The sequence below is a fragment of the Heterocephalus glaber genome, unplaced genomic scaffold, assembly GCF_053883595.1.
Source record: "Heterocephalus glaber isolate CG9 unplaced genomic scaffold, H.glaber_assembly_v1.0 deba00001446, whole genome shotgun sequence".
Lineage (NCBI taxonomy): Eukaryota > Metazoa > Chordata > Mammalia > Rodentia > Bathyergidae > Heterocephalus > Heterocephalus glaber.
Genome location: NW_028258298.1, coordinates 8,998,561 through 9,022,940, shown reverse-complemented (window position 1 = coordinate 9,022,940; position 24,380 = coordinate 8,998,561).

Here is a 24,380-nt window from a genome sequence, read left to right as displayed (position 1 = left end):
GAGAAAAAGTGCTCAACCCATGGCAGCTTGGAAACAGAGAGAGAAGGAAGAAGCTGGTGACAGCAATACACTTTGCAGATTACTTCTCCAGTCTTTTCTGACCAGGCCCCCACCTCCTAACGGCACATTCAGCTATTGAACTCATTAATGGACTAATCCACTAATGAGTATAGTACCTCATGATTTAATCACCCTCCGAACAACACTTGAAATTTGGGGGTACATTTTAGATATATACCATAACAAAAGGAATGAAGGAAGAAGTTGGCATTGATTTTGAAGAGCTCCATTCTGGTTGGATGGATGTGACTTTTGCTGCAGTCACCTGTGGATATCAGTCCTCTGTATCTTCAGCCTTTCATTGAAGATTCATACTAACAACTTTCCAGGTTACTTCTAGGCCTTCAGTCTTGGACTGGTGCTGTATCCTTCATTCATTTTGTTCCACAGCTTCCAACTTCTTGGACTGAACAGCAGCTGGATTCTCTGGCTCTCCACCCAAAGATGGTCATTGGTTCCGTAAACCTACCTAATAAATCTCCTTGCATAATGATATATTATATGCAGTTATATTATATATAATTATATATATATTATATGATATATTGTTGGGAGCAATGCTACATAATTCTAGGGATAAATCATTTGGTTAGCCTAGTTCTCTTGCCTACAGCCCAGCTACAGAATAACTCCAGTTTGGCCTCCGGTCACAACTGAGACTTCAGTGATCCAGTGATGCTGTGATTCTCCAGGACAAGAAACATCCTGGGAGAACAAACATCTGCTCAGTTCCTCATTGTTCTTGGACTGATTAACATCTTGTTTGCCGGAGATGTACTGAACTCTCTGCAAGCCTTCCGTTACACCTTGTTTATCCCAATGTGAACTATTGAACCCTCTGCAAGTCATCTGTTACATTTGTTTCTCCCGATGTACTGAATAAAAGGTGTGGTAAGCTGCAGGCTTTGTCTTTGCTGCCCAGAGCAGCACTGATCAGACCCAAAGCTCAGCTTCTTCTCGGTCTTATTTTTCTACCTTTCCTGTAATTCGCCGTGTGCTGCCGTGGCTCGCAGGAGACCAGGACTAACTGCAGAGGTTCTGGTAACGTCCCCTTCCCCTGTCCCCTACAATATATATTACATATCAATATGTTCCTCTAGAGAATCCTAACCAATATAGATATGGAGGACTGCAGAGGGTTCAAGTTTGGAAGTGATCAGGAATTCCAGTTTGGATATGTCAAGTTTAAGATGGATATTTGTTTCTGAGAGAGAGGATTCTTAGAAGACAGTAGGCTAAATGGACCTGAAATTCATCATTTGTCAAGGTATAAAACTTGGGAACTTCAAAATGTAATTCTAAATAAATGCACAAAACTAAATGTTTTCATTGTCTTAGTTAGATTGGGCTTGGAATGTAACAAAAACCTTCCAAGCCTTAGTGGCTCATACCTTCAACTTTTTCTTTCTTGTTTATACTTATGTTCATGGGGATTGACTGGTGCTCTGGCTCACTTTTCCTCACACCAGAATCCAGCTGATAAAAGCAGGCAAAGGAGAAAGAGAGCTCTGGAGGGGATGGGGTCAGCAGTGAAATACTCTGGCTTAAGAGTGACACATCTCACTCCCATTTGCAAATCATTGACCAGAGAACTAGCCTCATGGCCCCAGTCAAGTAGAAAAGGCATCAAGAAGTACAGGAATCTGGGTCCTACCATGTGCAAGAAAGCCAGAGAGGCAGGGGCATTCAGATTACAAAGCAGTGATATTTACTACAATCACGAGGGAGAAGACAAGGGAGCCAATGGATGAGATTTGTACATTCACATATGCATTCCAAGGTTGAGAGGGTGAGAAGGTGACCAAGGAAAAAGACTATTCAGTTCCTTGGAGACTAAGTGAAATTTTTGTCAATTGCATCAAGAAGATTCAGAGAATGATAATAATTGGTAGAGGTGAGTAAAGTTGTCAAATTCCACAAAATGAAATGAAACAGAAAGGAGAGAAAGAAAAGTCTGAAAGGTATGTGAAGATGGTGTGTTCAGTATCTTACACCAAATAGAAACACCTGGGACAAAGCATGAACACAGGGACTAAGAACTCCAGCTTTTAAGGAACAAACAAGGACTTGGGTTAGAGGCTAGTTGTCACCTTGTATCATATTGGCAAATCTCCTTACCTCAGTTTTCCTGATCTAAAAATGGGCCTACTCGGAAGATGAAATAACATACTGCCCAGTCCAGGTCATGTGGGATTCATTCATGTGGTAGCTATTGTCACCATGAATTTCAACAGTCACTTTGGAAAACTGTGTAGCAGCCTCCATAAGAGCTAAACAGATACGTAATATGTGGTCCACTAATTATGGCCTTACTCTGCTAAGCAATATTTTATTACTATGATAAAAATACTTGGGACAACCAACTGAAAAAGAAGAAAGGTTTACTGTGGCTCACAGTTTCAGAGGTTTTAGTCCATGGCCACATGGCTATGTTGTTTTGGGCCTGTGGAGGACCAGTATAATATAGTGGAAGCACATGGTAGAGGAGGCCTATTCATTCTCTGGCACCTAGAAAGCAAAGAGAGAGAGGAGGGAGTTGGGGTCTTTTTATCCCTGTCAAGGGAACACCTCCAGTGATCTCACTTCCTTCTATTAGGCCCCATTTCTTAAAGGTTCTGCCACTTCCCACTAGTGCCATGGGCTGGGGACCAAGCCTTTAACATATAGATCTTTGGGGAATTTTCCAAATCCCAACTATGATATATACATAGGTACATGTCATACATATAGGTATCATACATATAGGTACATACCCAACAGACTTGTGAACATACATCCCCAAAAGGCATGTCCTAGGATATTATGCAGCACAACTCATAAAGAGCCCAAATAAGAAACAATTCAAATGCCAACACTAGAATGGATGAATGAGCTGTGGTATAGTCATACAGTGATAGCACACAGCAATAAAAATGAATAATGTAAAACAATACCATGGGTGAATCTCATAACATCATGTTGAGTGAAAGAAGACAGACACTATAAGATTATGTTCCCCAGGATTCTATTTACATAAAGACAAAAACAGGTAAGATCAAGCGCTGCTGATAGAAGTTAGGAAAGCTGTAACCCCTGGGAAGGGAAGGATAAATTACTGAAAGGGGAAAATGGGTATGTTCCATTTGGGGAAATTAAGCCACACATTTATTACATATACATTTTAAGAGATTTAAAAATTTTGAGGAAAAGAAAAGAATAAGATGTATTTATCTTAAAAGAAAAGATGTATTTATCTTAAAAGAAAAGAATAAGATGTATCTCCAGGTAAAGCAAAACTGATTACCTGCTTTGTGGAGACACATGATCTCAATTGCTTTTTAATCACCAGTTGCTTCCTCTGTTGAATTGGCTGGTTTAGCCACAAGAGTAAATATTTGTGTAAATAGGACGCATATTATTTCAGTGTGATTGGCAATTTAATTAGGTACATGTCCTTTCGCTGCCATTGTAATTGGATTGGTGGAAAAATCCAGAAATTCCAGGTTGCTACATTTGTCTCTTTATTGCTACATTTAAAAAAACCCAAAAAGCTGTATTTACTCTGCTTCTGAATGGTGGTCTTGGCATGGGGAAGGCCAAATCTCACTGCAGCTAATCTTGCTATGTTAACAAGGAAATTGCAATGCTCAACAGGAAGTAAAAAGGGGGAAATTGCCCCTAAACTCCTTACCTTTTCCACTGAGTGTCAGTTAGTGGTGAAATCAGGGATCCTGAACTAAAACTAGCCTTGAATTTGAAAGGACCAAGCAAAATAGCGAGCAAAAGTTCTTTCCAATTTACAAGACAATCTCCATCTTTCCTTCCTTTTACTGAAGCCAGATTAGAGTGATGCTGAAATTCCGTTGCTAGCAGTGAACACAACTCAGATCCAGTAGGGCATATCCAACAAGGGCTAGTGGAGACACAGAAGAAATATTGAGAGCCATCTGGTCATGTCCCTGTCTCCAAGCTGGATTGTTTGGGAATCATTGCTCAGGAAGCTGAATCAGGTCATCTGAATCAAGCTGGCAGGGTGGTGACGGGGGTTTGCTTCCTTTCCTTGTTCTTGACCCTTCTGGATTCAGCCTATCATCTCAATAAGTTAATTTTAGTTTTGAATATTTAGGACTTAGGCAATATTTTTTTAAAGAATTGCTTTCTTGGGCTGGGGATTTAGCTCAGTGGTTCTGCTGCCTGCCTAGCAAGTGCAAGGTCTTGAGTTTGATCCCTGGTACCAAAAAAAAAAAAAAAAAAAAAAAAGAATTGCTTTCTCTCTTGCTTATTTTTACTTAATTTAAAGGAGGCAATTAGAATCCCATTTTTCTTTCAGAGTAGACAAGAAGGTGTTTGGATATAAGTATGTGTGTATTTTTGAAATTTCTTTGGAAATTTCAACTGAAACCTACACACAATAAATATATGCTTTTTAAGATATTAGTCACAATATATTACCCTAATGCAAAGGTAAATAAGGTAAGCTTTTCATATTAAATTAGATAATGTCTTGGAGAAGATAACATATGAATAAATTTATCACTAATTCTTAGCTACTATGCATTGCATCTGAAACCTAATTTGGATCTTCTCCTAGGTTGTCAGAATTCTTTCTAAATCACCTTCAACACTGACTTGGTGACTAAGGCAATCAGTCCCATTCATGAAACGTTTACTGAGAGCTCACTATAGGTCAGGCACTGTGGGTGGTACTAGAGATAGGGAAGAGTCTAAGAAGCTGTCTATATCCTAAAGGGATTCCAATTTAGACAAAAGGGCCAAGACATAACAACAGAATGTCAGGGGTTAAAAACATGTAGAAATTAGAAGTAAAGTACAAAGGAAAGAGGGACTGACCTTAGAGGTGGGAAGATTCTGGAACAGGATTCCTGAAAAGGGAACATCTGAATTTGGTTTAGAAGGATGAGGAGGAGTTTCTCTAGTGGCTTCTAGATGGAAAGAATCCAATGAGCAAAGGCACCAATACTTACAACAGCCTAACCAAGCCTGGAAAGTAGATGTAGGAGGTTAATAGTTAGGTAGAGGCAAAATACATCTTGACAGAAACCTTGGGCCTTGTTCTGTAGATAAAGATTACTCAGTAGTTAACATGATGGAATCGCTCTGGTGGAAGGACTAGGGGATGCCTTGGTTCAAAGTAGAAGAAATAATTAAGAAGTTGTTGCATTCATTAATGATGATGAGCATTTGGACAAACAGGTTAGGATTTTTGGAAATGAGAGGACAATTCGAGTGATATTTAGAAGAAGAGCCAACAACACTTGGTGACGTGATAGCCTTAGTTTAATAATCTGTCTTTCACCTCACTCACAAGCTTCCCGATACATTATTGGTGCCTCTGCATCCATGGTTTCTAATTGTGCAGCAATACTACCCAGAAAGTCAAAATGCCAAACCAATATTTTCAAACCTAGAAGGTTTCTCAGGCACTTATTAGAAAGCAAGTAGAACAACCTGGAATATTTCCCTCCATCTGCTTTTTGAGCTGTTAGTTGGCAGCTGCTAACTAGGGATAGCATCATTTGAATACTTTTTTTTCAGAACATCTTAAGCTTATAGTCTGCCTTACTTTATAAAAATCCATGTATACAACTAAACACATTAGAATAGGATGTCTCCAAAACATGTTTTTATAAAACAGGAAACTGAGTAGTTCATGAACAGATATTAATGGGTTTGTATATATTTTTTTACTTTTGAAAAAAATCCATTTTAGCTTTAGGAATTAGGAATCTTTGGGTTGTAAAAACTAGAAAAAAAATTCAAACTGGATTAGGCCCCAAAGGGAAATTATTAGTGTGTGTAGCAGAGATAAAAGCATGGCTTCATCCAGGTGAACAAAGCCATCAGACACTGTCTCTCCTTCCTGGCTCTCTTTCCAGGTTGTCTTCATCTTTCACTTCCATTGATTGGTCACAGGATGATAGCCAATAGCCCTATACCTATACACCAACCTCAGTTTATTTTCTAGGATCAGGAAGAACCCAAAAGATTTGGTCTTCCAGAGAAAGTGAAGGAGATTTCCACAGATAACATACACTATGAGTGGAAATGTGATTTCCTAAAAGAAATTCCAAGTACTGATATAAAAAGGAAGAAAAAACGACAAACAGGTAAAGTCAAGAATCAACTGCTCTATTAACAAATTCAAAAATTTTGGAAGGAGCACCAGATTCTGTGTTTACTGAGTCTACTGGTTCCTTTGTAATCTACTGAACAACTAGCTCAATGTTGGGAGCGGGATACCTGCTGACTACATATTTGTTAAGTGAGCGAATGAAAACCTGAATGCATGAATACAGGATTCTCCTCCTGTCAGAATTTCTACCTGATTTTCTGAATCTAATGACACTGGTTTGCTCCCACCCCTCAGATATTTCACTTCAGTCTCGTAGAACTATTGTTCTGTTTCATAATTACGTTAAGGTCAATGATGGACCACGTATACAATCACAGTCCCATAAGATTACATCAGCTAGTGACATTGTAATAGCTGCCTTCATTTCTATAAGTACACTCTATGATATTTGAACAAATATCAAACAGTCAAGCAACACATTTCTCACAATGTGTCCTTGTCATTAAGCAATGTGTGACTGCATCATATGGTGCTTTAGTTGTAAATTACTCATCTGGATCACTTCCACTAGACTAGAAACCTTGTGAGAGCAAGGACAGTGTCTTTCTTCTTTGGATATTAAGAATCCAGCACAGCTCTGGCACAAAATCTGTCCTTGATAATTAGTTGTTGCATGCATGTATGCATGAATAAGTAATTAACAATCAATTAAGAAGTAGCTATCTGAGGTCTTCAGAAAACTACAGTTTCTATTTCATCACCTTGGCTCAATCAATATACCATATAACAGTCATATAACAGTAATTTAGACTTGTTTGACATTAAAGTCACTTGAGGGGTCCTTCAAAAGAAAGTCCAAAGCCCAGAACATGCCACAGAGCAGTTAAATCACATTTGGGGGGCCAGGGATAAGCATTTTTGAAGTTCCCCAGGTGAGCCCAAAATACAGACAAGTTTGGAAAGCACTGCTCTATAGCTTTACTCTGAATCTCAGAGCAGTATAGAGAATATTGTAATTGCTCTTCTGTTGGGTGTCCTGGGCAATGGTAATGTAGTTCTTGCACCCTCTGGGACCAGGCAAGGCATAGAGCTGAAATAGGCTGTTTACAGTAATAGCCAACAAATTGGAGGCTGTTGCTTGGTTGCATGGGCCTCTTCAAAGCTCAGGTGATGATAAATGCCGAGTCAAGGTTTTGTGTCTCTCTAGTGCAGGCAGCATTAAGGGGAGGTAGCTGACATCCACCCAAAGCACACCTTAGAATTACAGCTATCAGTAACTCTTGAGAAACTATATAATCTATATTGGTGTGGTCATTAAATCTTTGCCATTCAAAGTGGAGTACATGGACTAGCATAGAGGGCTTCCACTAGGAGCTTTTTGGAATGACAGACTCTTAGGCCCCATCCTAGACCTACTGAATGGGAATTAGAACTACAAGAAGACCCCAGATATCACAAGTGGGCATTTATAGCTGCGAAGCACAGCCCTAGACCACCATGATAGGGGAAAAATACATTCTGACATTCTCCCTATTGCTCAGAAAAAGATGAAAAATCTTCTTTTTTGTCAGACTTTGACTGGTCTCTATCTCTGCTAAAAAATACCCAAAGTATCTAAGGTCCTACTGCTTGTGGAAAATAGGCTCACCCTTAGCGCTTTCAAAGTAGTGAGAATCTTGGTGTTAATGTTTTTTTGTTGTTTTTTTTGGTACCGGGGATCGACTTCAGGTCCTTGTGCTTGCGGGGCAGGCGGTGGCACCACTGAGCTAAATCCCCGGCCCTGGTGTTAATGTGTTGATGTCTGAGAACTTGAATTTGGCTAGGGGAATTCTGAAAGTTTTACTTCTAGCTGCCCTCACACTTGGAACGGCAGAAAGTCTACATGTATCTAGGATGGAAGGACCATGCTCTCCACATTATTCTCCTTTTATTTGTACTATAAAGTCTCCTAGTTCAGCTGAAAGAAAAAAATTCTGAATGAAAATGCAATGAATAAAAATCTGTTCTTGGATTATGAAACAACTGGGACCAGGGTGTAGATGTAACTGGCTTGATTTGTAAAAAGAAGAAGTTTAAGATGCCAGATATCAGAGATAAAAATTATTTATTCATTTGTTTTTTACATCCTTTCTTATTTTTATTAGTACATGTTTGCAGTATATAATGATTACATTTATTGTGAGGAGTTGGTAATTGTACCTAACACATCTCAGTTCATTTTTTTGTCCTCCCAGCCCTCTCTGCTCCTTCCAGCTGTTGGTCCCTTTCCCATTTGCAAAAGCTCTTTCTCTGTTTTTCCAATTCTTTTTTTTCATCCCCTTTTCTTCCCTTCTCCCCTCTCCCTCCATCTCTTGTTCCTCTTTACATGTGAAAAAGATCTATCTTCCTACTTTCTATTATATATCTTTTATTTTGGTCTTTCTTTATAATTTGGGTTTCTTATATGAGTGAAACCATGGGATATTTAAGCTTTTGTGTCTTATTCATTTCACTTAATGTCATGGTCTCAAGGTACGTCCCTTTTTCCTACAAATGACTCAAGTTCATCCTTCTTTATGGTAGAATAGTGCTCCACTGTGTATTCATAGAATAGTGCTCCACTGTGTATAAATACTACATTTTCTTCCATTCATCTGTTGATGGACATATATGGTGGTTCCAAGATTTAGCTATTATAACTTGTTCTGCTATGAACATGGGTATGCATGTATTACTGTGCTATGATGTCTTTAACTTTTTTGAGAAGACACCTAAAAGTAGAATAGCTAGGTCAAATGGAATTTCTAGTTTTAGTGTTTTTGAGGAATCTCCATAGTGATTTTGATAGTGGTTGTGCTAGTTTATATTCTCACCAACACTGTAGAAGGCCCCCCTCCCAGCTTCACCAGCATTTATTATTTGATTTCTTGATGATACCCATTCCTTCTGGAACCTCAGTTTTGCTTTAATTGGCTTTTCTCTAATGACTAGCATATTTTTCAGTATATTTTTTCATGTATTTATTGTCCATTTACACATCTTCTGAGAACTGTCCATTTCAGTCACTCAATTTTTATTTTTGGGGAGTCTAATTTTTAAAAATTCTTTACATATTCTACATTTCAGTTTTCTGTCTGAGGAATAGCTGACTGTTCCCCCCACCCCCTGCCCCATTCTGTGAGTTTTCTCATCACTCTGATGGTTATTTCCTTTGGTGTGCAGAAGCTTTTTAGTTTGATATAATCCCATTTGTTGGTTCTTCATATTATTTCTTGTGCCACTGGGGTTCTGTTCGGAAGGTCCTTGCCTATACCTTATGTCTTCAAGAGTTGTACCTATTTTATCTTGCAGCAGATTAAGTGTTTTTGTTTTAATATTTATGTCTTTGATTCATTTTGATTTTAATTTAGTACATGGTGAGATATATGAGTCTAGAACCAATCTTCTGCAGATAAATAGCCAATTTTCTCAGCATCATTTATTAAAGAGGCCAATCTTTCTTTTTAATGTATATTCTTGTCTCCTTTGTCAAAGATCAAATAGCTGAATATGCCTGGGGTTGCTTCTGCTTCCTCTGTTCTGTTCCACTGATCCCAATGTCTGTTCTTGTGTCAGTACTATGCTGTTTTTATCGATGTAGCTTTGTAATATAACTTGAAATCCAGGATTGTGATGCCTCCTGCTTTGCTTCTGTTAACCAGGATCGCTCTTTGCTATTCTGGGTCTCTTCTGGTTCCATATGAATTTAAGAATTGCTTTCTCTCATCTGTGAGGTATGTTATTGTTATCTTGATGGACTTGTGTTAAATCTATATATAAGTTTTAGAAGTAAGGCCATTTTGACTATATTGGTTCTGCCTATTCAAGAACAGGAGAAATCTTTTCATTTTCTGATGTCCTTTTTGATCTCCTTTTTCAGAGCACTGTATTTTTTTGTCATAGAGGTCTTTCACTTCCTTGGTGAGGTTCATTATTAATATTTAATTTTGTTTGATGCTGTTGAGAATGGTATTGTTTTCCTAATTTCTTTCTCAGTGAGTTCATTATTTGTGTATAGGAAGTCTTAATTTTATGTGTTGATTTTGTATTCTGCCACATTGCTGAACTTAGCTATTAATATTTTATTATTATAATATTATATTATAATAATTTATTATAATGTTTTATTATAATATTAATATTAATAATTTCTATGAGTCTTTTGATAGAATTTTTTGGGTCTTGTTTGTAAAAGATCATATCATCAGCAAATAGTGATCATTTGACATCTTCCCTTTTCTCTACTTAACCTTTCTATTTCTTTCTCTTGTCTGGTTGCTCTGGCTAATGTTTGGAGAACTGTGTTGAACAGGAGTGATGATAGAGGATGTTCTTGTCTTATTCCTGGTTTTAAAGGCAATGTTTTCAGTTTTCCCCCATTTAACATAGCCTTGGCAATAGGTTTATCAGAAATGGCTTTTATCAGATAGAAATAAAAATCCTTCTACACCTATTTTCTTCAGGTTTTTTTCATGAATGGATGTTGGATTTTGTCAAAGGCTTTCTCTGTGTCAATTGAGATGATCATGTGTTTTTGTCCTTGATTCTGTTTAGATGATGGCTTACATTTACTGATTTGCATATGTTGAACCATTCTTCCATCCCTGGGATTACGCCTACTTGGTCATGACATGATCATTTTAATGATTTATTGCATTCTTTTTGCCAATATCTTGTTGAGAAGTTTTGTATCTCTGTTCATTAAAGAAATTAGCCTACAGTTTTCTTATTTGGTTTGATTCTTTCCTGCTTTTAGAATCAGAGTAATGCTCATTTCCAGGAATGACTTTGGGAATATTCCTTCTCTTTCAAGTTCATTAAGGAGTTTGAGGAGTATTGGTGTTAGATCTTCCCTGAAATTCTTCTGGAATTCAACAGTGACTCCATGAGGACCTATGCTTTTCTTAGTTGGTAGGTTTTAAAAAAATTATTATTATGGCTTCAATTTCACTGCCTGTTATTGTACTATTCAAGAATTTTAAATCTTTTTTGTTTCATTTTGGTAATATATGTGTATCTAGGAATTCTCCATTTCTTCTGAATTCTCCAATTTATTGGCATACTTTGTGATATAGTTGCTAATAGCCTTTGGATTTTAGTGGTGTACATTGTGATTTCAACTTTTCTATTTCTAATTGCATTGATTTGCATCTTTTCTTTCCTTTTGAGGGGTTAGATTGGCTAAGAATTTGTCTATTTTGTATATTCTTTGAAAGAATCAGCTCTTTGATTCATTGATTCTTTTTTTTTTGTCTCCATTTCATTGATTTCTGCTCTGATCTTTATAATTTCTTCTCATTTATTAGCTTTGGATTTGGATTGTTCTTGTTTTTCTAGGAACTTGAGGTTCATCATTAGGTTATTGATTTGGACTTGCTCCATTTTGCTGATGGGGGCATTCATAGCTATAAATTTTCCTCTTAGTACTGTTTTCATTGTCTCCCATAAGTTCTGATATGTTGTACTGGCATTATTGTTTAATTCTAGGAATTGTCTTATTTGTTCCTTGATTTCTTCTGTGACCCATTGACAATTCAAGAATATATTGTTTAATTTACATGTGTTTGCATAATTTTATGGTTTCTTTTGCCATTGATTTCTAGTTTCATCTTTTATTGCACTGTTGTCTGATAATATGCCTGGTATAGTTTTGATTCATTTGCATTTACTTACACATGCTTTATGGGCTAGTATGTGGCCTATTTGTAGAAAGCTCTATGTGTTGCTGAGAAGACTGTGAATTCTGTTGTTGAATTGAACACTATAAATATCTACTAAGTCCATTTGTTCACAAGTTTAGTTCAACTCTGCTATTTCTTTGCTGACTTTCTGGTTTAGTTCTTTCTATTTGTGATAGAAATATCACACTGAGGTCCCTCACTATAATTATATTGGGGTTTATTTGATCTTTTATGCCCAGTAGTGTTTTTTTGTAAAAAGTTTGGGTGTGCCATTGTTCAGTTCATATATGTTTATAATTGTTACCTCTTCCTGTTGAATTGCTCCCTTAACCAATATGTAGTGACTTTCTTTGCCTCTTTTGATCAGTTTTGGCTTAAAGTCCACTCTGTCTGAAAATAGAATAGCTGCTTCTGCTTGTTTTGGGGTTCTTGTTGCATGGAGTATTGTTTTCCATCCTCTGATTTTTAGTCTGTGACTTTCTTTTTCATGTTAAATGTGTTTCTTGTAGACAGCATACCATTCCATTTTGGTTCTTGATCCATTCTGCCAATCTGTGTCTTTTGATTGTCAAATTGAGATCATTCACATTGAGGGTTATTACTGATAAGTATTGATTTATTTTTGTCATTGAATTCTTTTCTTGTTTCTGATTCCCTTTCTTTCCCTTCTGCTTATTTGCTCATCCTACTCAGTAAGTTCATTATATTGGATCTTTTAGCATCGTTAGCTTCACTGTCTCTTTCTAAGATATCCTTGAGAATTTTTATGAGTGTTAGCTTGATGAACTTGAATTTCTTTAGGTGCTCTTTGTCACAGAAATATCTTATTTCTACATCAACTTTGAAAGATAGCTTTGTAGGATACATCAGTCTGGATTGGAAGTTATTTTTTTTCAGAGCTTGAGACACTTCATTCAAGCTCCTCTGGCCTTTAAGATTTGTGTTGAGAATTCTGCTGTAATTTCAGTAGATGTGATTTTATAAGTGATTTGTTACTTTTTTCTGACCACTTTTAAGATTCTGTTCTTGTGTCAGATTCCTGGGATTTGGACTGTGATGTTTGTGAAGTGGTTCTTTTTTGATCTTGGGTATTTGGGGTGCTATATGCCTCACTTATCCGTATGTTAAATTCTTTTTCCATATTGGAATTTTTTCTGCTATTACTTCTATAAACAGATTTTTATGCCATTCATGATGTCTTCTGATTTATCACTAATTCCAGTTAATCTTAGATTAGTTCTTTTGTGTCATCTAGCATCTGTTGGTTCCGTTTTTTCATTCTTTCTTGTTTTTAATGTATCTTTCAATAATTGATCACCAATCACAGCCTTGTCTCCTAGATCTGACACTGTTCTCACAATGGATGCTTCTGGTGCCCATACTTTTAACAGAATTTTTAATCTCTTGTTTTTCTGTTTGGTAACTTTTCATGGGCTCTAATTCTTTTGTATACTGAGCATTTGTTGTTTTGTATCATTTTGTTTAGCTAGGCTTGCTTTTTGTTAGTGTCTTCTGTAAACTAGTTAGTTGGTTTTTTATTAATATTATTTTCTAGTTATATCTTCTTTGATTTCACCAAGCATCTTATTGATCTATTTTGTTACCTCCTCCTTTATCCTATCTAATAATTCAGATTCATGACTTTTGATTTTCACCCTCTTGATGCTCCCTGGATTAATTTTGGGAGAGTTGGGAGTTTTCGGAGGCATTTTTTTTGCCTTGTCTTCTCATGTTTTTATTTTTGTTTGTTTTGTGTACCGAAGTTTGTGGGTTGATTATAGTGGAAGACTTTGTTGCTAGTATAGAGACCTTCTTAACTAGTGTTTGCTTTTCCAGGATATTTCCCGGGCATCAGTAACCATAGGCCATTGCCTCTGTCCCAGGATCCCCCACTTCTGTTTATTTGGGAAGGGAAACTGCAGTGGATTTGACTCAGTATCTAGTTCTCTGAGAATGGACTGGAGTATTGTTAATGACACGAATATAATCCCCATCTTGATTAGAGAAAACCAATTGAAAGCAACAAATATGTCACCGTGGCTACAGAATAAAATCAGCAACAATACCATCAAATACAAACTGGATATTAGCATATCCTAAAAACAAGTAATGTACTACCCTTAATCATAGAAAAGATATCTAGGATTATAGGCTATACACTAACATAAACCAATTATTGATGAACAGTAAATATCTACTAAATGGAACAACTTTACCTCTATTAATGATAGAACAGAATTCAGCAATAATAGCATATATTTAACTATCTATAGGTTAGTAAATCTTAATGTTTATTCTAGTAAGAATACAAGATGTGGGGAATGGCAGCATGAAAAAAAGTAAAATTTGAAAAATTAACCAATGGAAGAAGAGAATGAGGTGATGAAAGTGAAATAAAGGACCCTGCTAAGGAGTAAAAGGAAGTTAATAGTAGTAGATAAAAATAACAGAGAAAAACAAGAAATAGAGAAGAAAAACAGAGTAAACTAAAGAAAAAATAAGCAAAAAATTAAAATAAAGTGAAAAAAGGAAAAAGAGACCAAAACAAAAAAGAAAATAGAAAAAAACCTTCCAAATATCACACAACCCCACAACACACCGCATCAAAACAAAACAAAAACAACCAATAAAGGAGAAATAATGGGTCAAAAATTCCTCCATATTTCTAAATGAAGAGTTTCTTTCCAGTACTTTCAGACTTGTAATCCACCAAGTCACAGTCCACTCTGCCCAGCTTTATATCTGTGAGCATGTGAGCCACCCTCCAACTCCAGAGATCCCTCTGTCTGTAAACCCCAGACTGTGGCAACTGTCCAAGCCAAGGCACATCCTTGCTTACATTGGTAAGCAGGGATGCAATCAGACCCCAATCTCTGCTGGATGTAGGCCGTGGACTCAAGCAGACTGCTAGACTCAATGCCAGCACACTTGCCAGGCCTGCCCTCCCACCAAGCAGAGCAGGCTCCATGTCCTTCCTGGCCTGAGCTTCACTTCTCAGGGGAATCTCTCACCCTCTCAGGATCTGTCTCCCATGGCTGTCTCTCATCCAGGCACTGTGGTAGGGTAACACTGAAAATCCTGGAGTGAAGCTGTAAGGTACTTGCTCTGGAGTTCAGTCCCACACAATCAACCCCTTCCCCAAAGGCACCTGATTTAACTAGCTCTGGCAATATGGTGGATGCTGCACTGGATTTCTTCTCCAACTCTATCTTGTTGTGGTGCAACAGGATAGCACTGTTGACCCATTGGTTATTTCTCTTGTCCACAATGAGGTTAGCTGGGTGGTCATTGCCTCTGTGTCCCTGTGCTGAGGGAAATGAAAATGCCGAGTAGGCAGTTTGATATGCCCAGGGCATGGAATCTATGGTACAAGGTTGACTGGGGTGGTGGGGGTGTTGCCGCTAAAGATCAAAATTTAAAGCTAAAGCCAAATGGAATGGGACAGGCAAGTGGGAATAGTATTGTGAGAGTGCCAATCAGAAAGTATTGAGTTGTACAGGAGGTCCTAGGGCTCTTGGATATGGAATCCAATGTGGGTATTGCCTAGAGATCATGAAGAATTACAAGTGGAAGGAGCAGTGTTCTTAGAGTAATTGGCTACAGGAGCTAGATAGTTTAAAGATAAGGTGAGTTTTTATAAGAACTTAGATATCTGCAATCAGACTCTTATTTGGATTTAGTTGTAAAGCTCAACATGAATGCATGAGTCTGCTGGGCTGCCATAGCAAGAATCACAGACTGGTTATCTTAAACAACAAAACTTTATTTCCTCACAATTCTCTAAGTTAGAAATCCAAGATCAAAGTGTCAAAAGGTCTGGTTTCTTCTGAAGCCTCTCTCCTTGGTCTGCAGATGGCTGCCTTCTCATGGCATTTCTCTAGTGCATGTGGGTGTCTGTGTTCCAATCCCCTCTTCTTTTAAGGGCAGGAGTCAGATTGGATTAGGCCCCACTTGTATGATTTTATTCACCTCTTTAAAGGCCTTGTCTCCAAATATAGTTACATTGTGAGGTAGGAGGAGTTAGAACTTACGAATTCTGGTGGACAAAGTTCAGCACATAATGTTTAAATTACCAAGTTAGAATTATAGAGAGGAAGGGAGGGAATCCAAATGATTATTTGGCCCTGTCTTTCTGTTTTATTTTGAAGGAAGTGGAAACCATAAAAAATGGAGAGATCTATTTTATATGAAAAGTTATCAGTGCTAGCGTTAGAATTTGAACCTAGGACTCCTTGCAACTTTCCATGCCAGTAGGGTCCCTCCCACTGAACAGTGTACAGTGAAATAGAGACAAGAGTGGTTGGGCAACACATCCTAAACTTAAAATTCACATACAGGTCATTAGGGATCTTGTCACAGGCATATTCTGATCCAGTAGGTCTGAGGTAGGTAGGGCCAGTGAGTGCATTTCCAGCAAGCTGCCAGGTGATGCTGTTACAGCCACAGCCATTCCTATGACAATGGTTCTCCAAAATAGTATCATCTAGGAGTATGTTGGAAATGCAGATTCTTAGGCTCTGAACAAAAGTACTGAAACCCTAGCTCTGGTGGTAAGACCCAGCAATCTGTTTTAATAAATTTGCAAGGCAACTTTGAGGCAAGGTCAAGTTTTCTATTCTGGAAAAATTTTCTTAACCTTGTTGTGCCTTATAACTACCTGATGGGTTGGAGATGTAGACCAATGCAATCAGAATCTGGTGGCAGGGTGTGTGTTTAGAAGGGATGGCAAGGAGGCTGAAATGTCTATATTTTTCTAAAGGTTAAAAACAACATTGTTAGCCAGCTAGATTTGAGGGCCACTATTCTTAACCAACCTCTGAAAACATCCAAGTTGAAATCAATCATTGGAAATTGTTCTATTTATAGCCAAGTGAGTATTTTGATTAACTGAGAGAACTGCCTTTTCCTCTCTCCCCCATTCTTCCTGCCCCAACCATCTTCTTCCAACTAGGTCATTCTGGACTTGAGACAGTTCCTGCCATTAGCAACATGGCATTGAGCTGAATTTCATTATTCCTGACACATTTCCTTAGCAAGTCTGTTGTGTTCTGTGGCTTACCTTTCTGTTAAATTAGTTCTCATCCTCTTGAGCTATTAATAGCTGGTCCTTCTTTGTCCTTTGCCTTATTGGGAATCTGCTTATCACTTCCACAGGCCCCTCAGGCCCCTCAGGGCCATGGGTTTGTATTGGGACAACTCGTGCTTAGGCCAGCTCCCTTATATTCCACACACTTGGGGCTCCTCATAACAAAGACAGAGCCATCAGAATGGTGAAGATTAAGAAGTTTGACAATACTCAGTGTTGGTGAGGTTATAGGGAAACAGCTATGTGTATGTATCAGTAAAACCCTAAACTGGCATAGCCTATTTGCAGCACAATTTGATAATTTAAAAAATATCACCTATTCTTTGACTCAGAAATTTTACTTTTAGGAGCTTGTCCTGGAGAAATACCCATGCAATACATAAAGGTAAGGAGAAGAACGTGTTTGGCTGCATTGTTTATAATGTCAATAAACTGGAAGCTACTCTGAAATTTATTGTTAGAAGGGCAAATAACTGAATTGTTTATTTGTGCAATGGAATGTTATGTAAGCACTGGAGGAAGCTGAAAAATTAGACTCAGAGCTTCTTTCCATCAAGGACATCTCAGGGAAATTGAGTTTTTATATGGCAGCTCAGGGATCCCAGACATATGATTGTATGGATATGGTAGATACTTCACCACCTTTTATGACTTAGCCTTGGAAAATATAGCATATAACCTCTGCACTAATCTATGGGTTGAGGGGCTGGGGATTTAGCTCAGTGGTTTCACTGCCTGCTGCACAAGCGCAAGGTCCCGAGTTCAATCCCCGGTACCAAAAAAAACAACCCAAAAAAACCTAATCTATGGGTTGAAACAGTCATAAACCTACTCAGATTCAAAGAGAGATATAAACTCTGCCTTTCAGAGAGAGAAGTGTCAAGAATTTGTGACCATATTTTGTAATCAACACACAGTCTTCCCCCTAGGGAGTAGGGGGTGGAGCAAGAAGATTTTACTTTTTATTTTATATCCTTCTAGTGTTATTTATTTAAAATTTGCCTGCATTGATTTTGAGATTATAAGAGAGATTTTAAAAAGAAGAAAACAACTGGGGAAAAGGAAGATCACTGTAGAGATTTACAAGTGTAGGAAGGGATGAAGAAAGGCAGATAGACATTGGAAGTGGGGATCGGGTAGTGGTGGAGGAGATGCATAGATGTGGGGTTACTGAAAAGACAGGAGAGAAATTTGACTTGGTGCATGTCCTGGACACGCTTAGGGTAACCTTCTGCCAAATACCCCCTTATCTATCCGTCCTTGGAAATACTTGTCCTTTAAGGAACAACTCAGTTATCTGAGTATACATCTATCCCCTTCTAGAAACTGTCCTTCAAGAATGGCATAGGTTTTGCTAATTTTCTTTATTTTCATAGTATCTAATACTATTTTGTATAGTGACCATGGGTATTCTACAAGTATTTCTTAAATTTAATAATTTCCATATTTAACATATACAGTATTTACTGTGTACTGTTTAAATCTATTTAACTAGTGGCTTACTTAAAAACCTGTCTCTTAAAAATGCTATTATTAGGTGGGTGTCTCATTACTCTAATTTTGCAAGATACAAAATTGGTATATAGAGAGGTCAAGGAACAAGGTTACTAGCCTAGCAAATGGTAGAACTTAGAGTCAACCCAAGTAATCTATGTTTTGCTCTCTTACTGTGTTTTCCTTCATCTTTAATAATTCAGTGTCGCCCATTGCGAGGTTTCCTTATATGAGTCAAGAAGAATGATTCATTATATTTTGTAAAATGTACCAGAAACCCAACAGAATTGAAATTCCATATACAAACCACTCTCTGAATAGACATGCACTAAAAGAAGTAGAATGACAATTGGGCTGGTTGATTGGTGCCTTAGTCATTTAACCTTCTCTGTCTTTTCATTGACCTCAGCTTAGACTAGACAAAGCCTCCCAGAAAGTGTGCAAAGCACCCAGAGCAATGAATAATGGCCTATAGGTCAATAGGGAGAGCATTATAGAAATGTTTGAAGAAACATTCAGTTCCTCCTTTAGTGAAAGAAGGGGACCAAAACCTCAGAAAAGGCCAAGAATATGGGTAAGAAATCATTTGAAAACATACATTCCTGAGTAGATTGTAAAGCAGCCCTATGGCTGAAAACTCCAAAATAATGAGATCACACATTTATTTCTAGAAAAACCATATCTTCTTAGTGATTGAAGAGCTAGTATTGTATGAAAAAAGAGCAAAAATACTCAGTTTCAACATTTTTTTGTCGTGGTCTGTATTAAAATAGAATGGGATCTTAGCCAAACTACTGATTGACAAAGCTCTACAAAATTGGAAAGAAATAGGAAATCAGTTTCATTGTGCCTAATTTGGCTTCATTTGAAAAGGGAGAGGCTAATTTAAAGGTAGGGATTGGTATGATGAAGTCCATAATGCAGGTGTTTTTGTAGGATGTTTTAGTTCCACTTTGCCATTGGTTAGCACAGACAGACAATAAAAATATAGGAGTGTCGAAGCAAGCCTCTTGCTTGCTTATTGCTTTCTATCATTCTAAACAACTTGGTGCTAATTTCTAACATTCAACATTTATGGACTTCCAGGAACTCATAAATGTCACATCAGGCTGCCTTTTGGTGAATTTTTAATCATGGGGGAGAATTTCAGCTACAAATAGACAGAGAATCAAGAGGCCCGATATTGATCGGTCAAAGTGGTGCTTATGAACTTGAGGTTGAAGCCGTTTGGATAAAAGGATGCTGGGCTTTCTATGGCTCCAGAGATATCTTTTTCCATCAAGTCCAGGTGTGCATCAGACATTCCCTCAGAGCTAGTGAGCAGCACCACCAGCAGCAGCAAATAATATGAGGTCTACTAAATGCCTATAGTAATAGCCATAAACAGAAACCTACCAAACCTCTGGCCCGGAGCAGATGTCATCTTGGTTAGAAACCCTCCAGAGGTTACACTCCAATCCCAAAGCACAAGATATTACTCCTTCCTGCTTAGGGCAGTGTGTCTCCTTGGGTGGAATGGGCCAGGGGCAGATGCTCCAGTCATTCTGTGCTGGCTGGAGTCTGGCCCCTGAGTCTGAGGCCTTGAATTGTTCTCTTGAAGATACAGTATGATGTTGTTATGTCAGGGGTCATTCAGCACAGTGAACGATGTCTCTCACTAATGCCAAGCCATGAATCACTGGTCTGTGGTACTGTAAAATTAACATGCACCGCTATAAATAACTCATCTGTAATGGGCTGTCACTGATGGCTTTTTGGAAAGGTTTGACTCAGGAGTAAGGGTTTTAATGACTGTAATTGAAATTAGATGAAAAGCGTCAGTATTGGGCTTTTTTTCTGACCCATGTGAGGACAAATTCCATCATATGTCAAAACAATTATGCTGTGTCAAATCTGAGGGACAGGATGCGAGGCGCCTCTTCTCTAGCACCTTCAACTGCTGTCTCCCGAGATGTCGCCCAGTGAGTGACAGGGCACATGCTGGTTGCCTCTCCCTGCTGCTCTTCACAAAGCACTGTGCAGTCACAGAGACAGACACTGCTAGAAAAGCACCCCCACCCCAACTTGCAGGTTGGAGCTATTCTCAGCAGGAAGAGCCATTATTATTAATAACAAGGACTGTCCTTTGTACTGTGGAATATGGTTTCTAAAGCTCTTTCACTTCCATTATCTCATTTGATCCTCACCAAAGCCCCAGGAGGTAGGTCAGACACTATTGCTATAATCATCCTCAGAGAGATGAAGGGATGAAGGCCCAAGAGCTAAGTGACTTGCCCAAGGTCACACAGCTAGTGAGTGATAAAGCAGGAACTGAGAACCTTTGATCCAAAGCATCCTATACCCCCATGCCTCCTAACAGTGGTCTCTAATCAGTGTCAAGTATCTTCTTCCTCCTTCTGGCCAGCGTGCTTCTGGTGTCTGTGAAACACTCCTTCTGAAGTCCTCCTGTGAGACCCTGCCTCTTTATCATTATTGGGAAAATCAAGACAGCTGAGGAGGTATGTAAATGTAGTATATTTTTCACCCACTGACACTGATTCTAAACAGCCTTTTCCAGGACAGTTTGAGCTGTGAGTGGACATTCTAAGCAAGTTGGTGGAAGAGGTTTGAAGCAGGCGAGAGGGTGCTTCGGTCATTTCTTTTCATTTTGCTTTGGGGTAATGGAGAGCCTTGAGAGTTTCATTTCAAGCCACACTGAGCATTAGGTAGGGGTCAGACACTCACAAGGAAAAGCCCCAGGATTAAGGCTCAGGGCCCTCAAGCACATTCATTCTCCAAAGCCTGGCCACCTCTCAGTTCCTTAAACTGAGACGCAGCCTCTGCCTGCCTGTATCCTTGGAAGAATGGGCTCTGAAATCACTGCCAGGCCCTCTGCCCTGTGGTGGCTGCTGTGGGCCTTGCTCTCATGAGGCACAAAACCTTAGAAGCAATAGAGAACATATGCTTCAGCCATTATCTTCCAAACCTCCAGGCCCCAGACAATTAGGTGGAGGAGCTGAGCCTGCGTATGCACCTCCAGCCCTAATATCTCCCCAACTGAGCCTGCACCATGCCGGTGGAGGTTTGCAAATGAACATGCAGCATACCTTTGTTCATACAGCATGTCACCATTCCCCACCTGGAGACAGCTCCGTAATCCTCCTGTGCAAAAATAACAAGCCCCACATAGGATTGCATACATGGTCTAATTACACGTAACAAAACATCTTCTCTCAGGAGAGCAGGAGTGTTTGGTAGTAAATTAAGAGATGCAAAAACCACTGTGAGCTGTGCTGATTAATCCAGCTCTCTAGCAATGGGGAAGGATCCTTGAGAAATGGGTTTGCAGTTTGATGATAATTATATGCCCACCATGGGGGCTTTTCATGTGCACTGGCTTTTGTGTCAAGGAGAGGGAGTGTGACTAGAGAGGAGACTGCAGAGCTGATTCATTCCATGTTGTTTTGATGAATGGAAATTTCTCCAAAAAACCCCATAATATTTATTAAATGGGTAGAACAGTGGGGCGCCCACCTGTATCAGCTCCAATGCTGTGCACTGCAGTCTCAGATGGGACCAAGTCTATGCACATTGGAACCTTTATCCAGCTTTGCCCATAAGATTTGTGGATTTATTTGACTTTTCTTAGCCTTTCAGCACCAAGCTCAGAGAGCCACTCTGGGTTGGAGTCTATGGGGACCTTACTGATTAAAGGGAAAACAGACCAAATATTTTAGAAAAATAGAGAAAAACATGCTTACAACTAATGAGAACTTCAGACTCAGGGCGGGGGAGTTGGAGGAGAGGCGCATACATGTGCACATGCATAGAATTTTGTGATGAATGCGTAGTACCTAAGCTTTCAAACAAGCTCTGTGTTTGCATTTTTGGTTTTCCCACTACTTAGCAGAAACCTGATTTTCTGAGCCTCAGTTTTTAAATCTACAATGCAGGATTCGTAATTATGTCTTGGGGATTGTTGTAGAGATCAAGAAGAAAAAGTGAAAAAAATGCCTTCCTAAGTGGAAAGCATTGTACAAATGTCACTTTTCCTGGTATTAGCACAGTGTGTACCACATAGGAAGTGGCTAATAAATATGCGAGTTGAAGGATTGATAGATGCTAAGGGGTGAGAATGGAGCCATTTGAAACATTTAGAAAATTCAAGGAATAGTTTCCATAAATAATGGACTTTTAATAGAATTTTTAAATAGGGTGTGAGGGTAGGGCCATGCTAGAGAAGGGGCATGTTCCTGACTGCAGAGATGAAACGACCTAAGAGGGAACAGCACATGTCCTTGGCTAGAATCTAAGTAGAGTAGAAGTTGAAGCAAATTGGGTAAAGGATGAATAAAAGGAGGATTTCCAGGAGGCTGAGAGATCAGAATTTGGGTGCTGGGATGGAGATTTTCCTTCAGCAAATAGTTGATTGCCTGGGCATCCATGCAAAGATGGACATCTGTGCAAAGATAATCAGCCATGCAAAGATGGGCATCCATGCAAAGAGAGATGTTCATGTAAGCATGGATGCTCATGTAAACATGGGTATCAGTGCAAAGATAATGTATGCATGCAAGGCAAGGCAAGAGAAGTGCAGCTTGCAGTTGGTAACAGGATATAGTATGGAATTTCAAATTCTAGTGCCTTCAAAGCTTTTTGTGTTGGTGACAATTGGGGCTTAGTGGAAATGGGATAAGGTGGGAATTAGATAGGTTGTGATGAATGGGGGGGGTCTCTCATTTCCTGATAAACTGCCTATTGTGAGGTCCTAGCCCAGTTGGACATTCCCAGATCTCAAGAAAAGGAGCAATTCAAGGATGTCACTCTGAAAGTAGTAAGATCCCCTGGGAACCAAAACCAGTCTGTGCACTTGCCAGGGGAGCTGCACCCCCAACTCCTACTTTTAACATGTGCATTTCTCCAGAGTGTAATCTGTGAATATGAGCGAGAGAAAAACAAAACATTTCCACTACAATAGAGGGAACTTCGGTGAGAAGGGAGCTCTGTTTTGAATGTTTTAATACACAGAAATTGCCACCCATCTACTTCCCTATTCAAAAGCTTTCTTTCTGGAATAGTGTAACAATGCTTTCTTCTCTATATTTTCCTTGCATGCTGCCATTGTGAAGCAAATCCTTCTGTTGCCATTCTGTATTTTTACCTCTCCTACTTTGTAAATCTTTCTTTCACTAGATTAGATTGTGGTTAAAACTACTCAGTGACTAAGACTTGGGGCCTTCTGAGTCAACAGATCTGCACTCCATGTACCTTTGAGTCTAAGCTGTTAACAGTTCACGATGCAATCTAGTTTTTTCTTTGATTTTTTTCCTTTTAGTAGTAAGGCTTATGAAATACTTGCAAGCATTTGGGCATGGGAGATTTTATTTATATTTTTATATTTGGTATATTCACACTATAGTACAACAATGTAAAAAAAAAAAGAAGACTCTCTGCATGCTTCCATGAATATTTGTGTGTGTGTGTGTGTGTGTGTGTGTGTGTGGTGTAGTGTTTCACACAAGGTCTCTCCATGTCCTTCAGGCTGTCCTTGAACTCATTATGTATATATCCCAGGCTGGCTTCAAACTCAAGACAATCAATCCTCTTGCCTCAGCCTCCCAAGTGCTAGGATGACAGATGTGTGTATCACCACACCCAGCCTCAGAATATTCAGTTAAGAGCAAAATGCAATGGGTGAAAGTAGAGATAGTATGTTATCTTTTGTATAAGCAAAAAGCAAATAAAAAGACCCACATATTTATTTGCTTATTTTTGCAAAAAGAGGGGCAGAAAGCATGAATCAGAATCTAATGAAAATGATTGCCCATGGGGGTTTTAGGGTAGGAGAGCAGGGGTAGGGATGGCAGTGAGACTTCTCTGAGTATACTTTTTAATATAATTTTGACTTATAAATCATATAAATATTTCATGTATGTTATGATAAAATTAAATCAAATCAGTAAGGGAGAATACAAAGCAATCTTAAAAC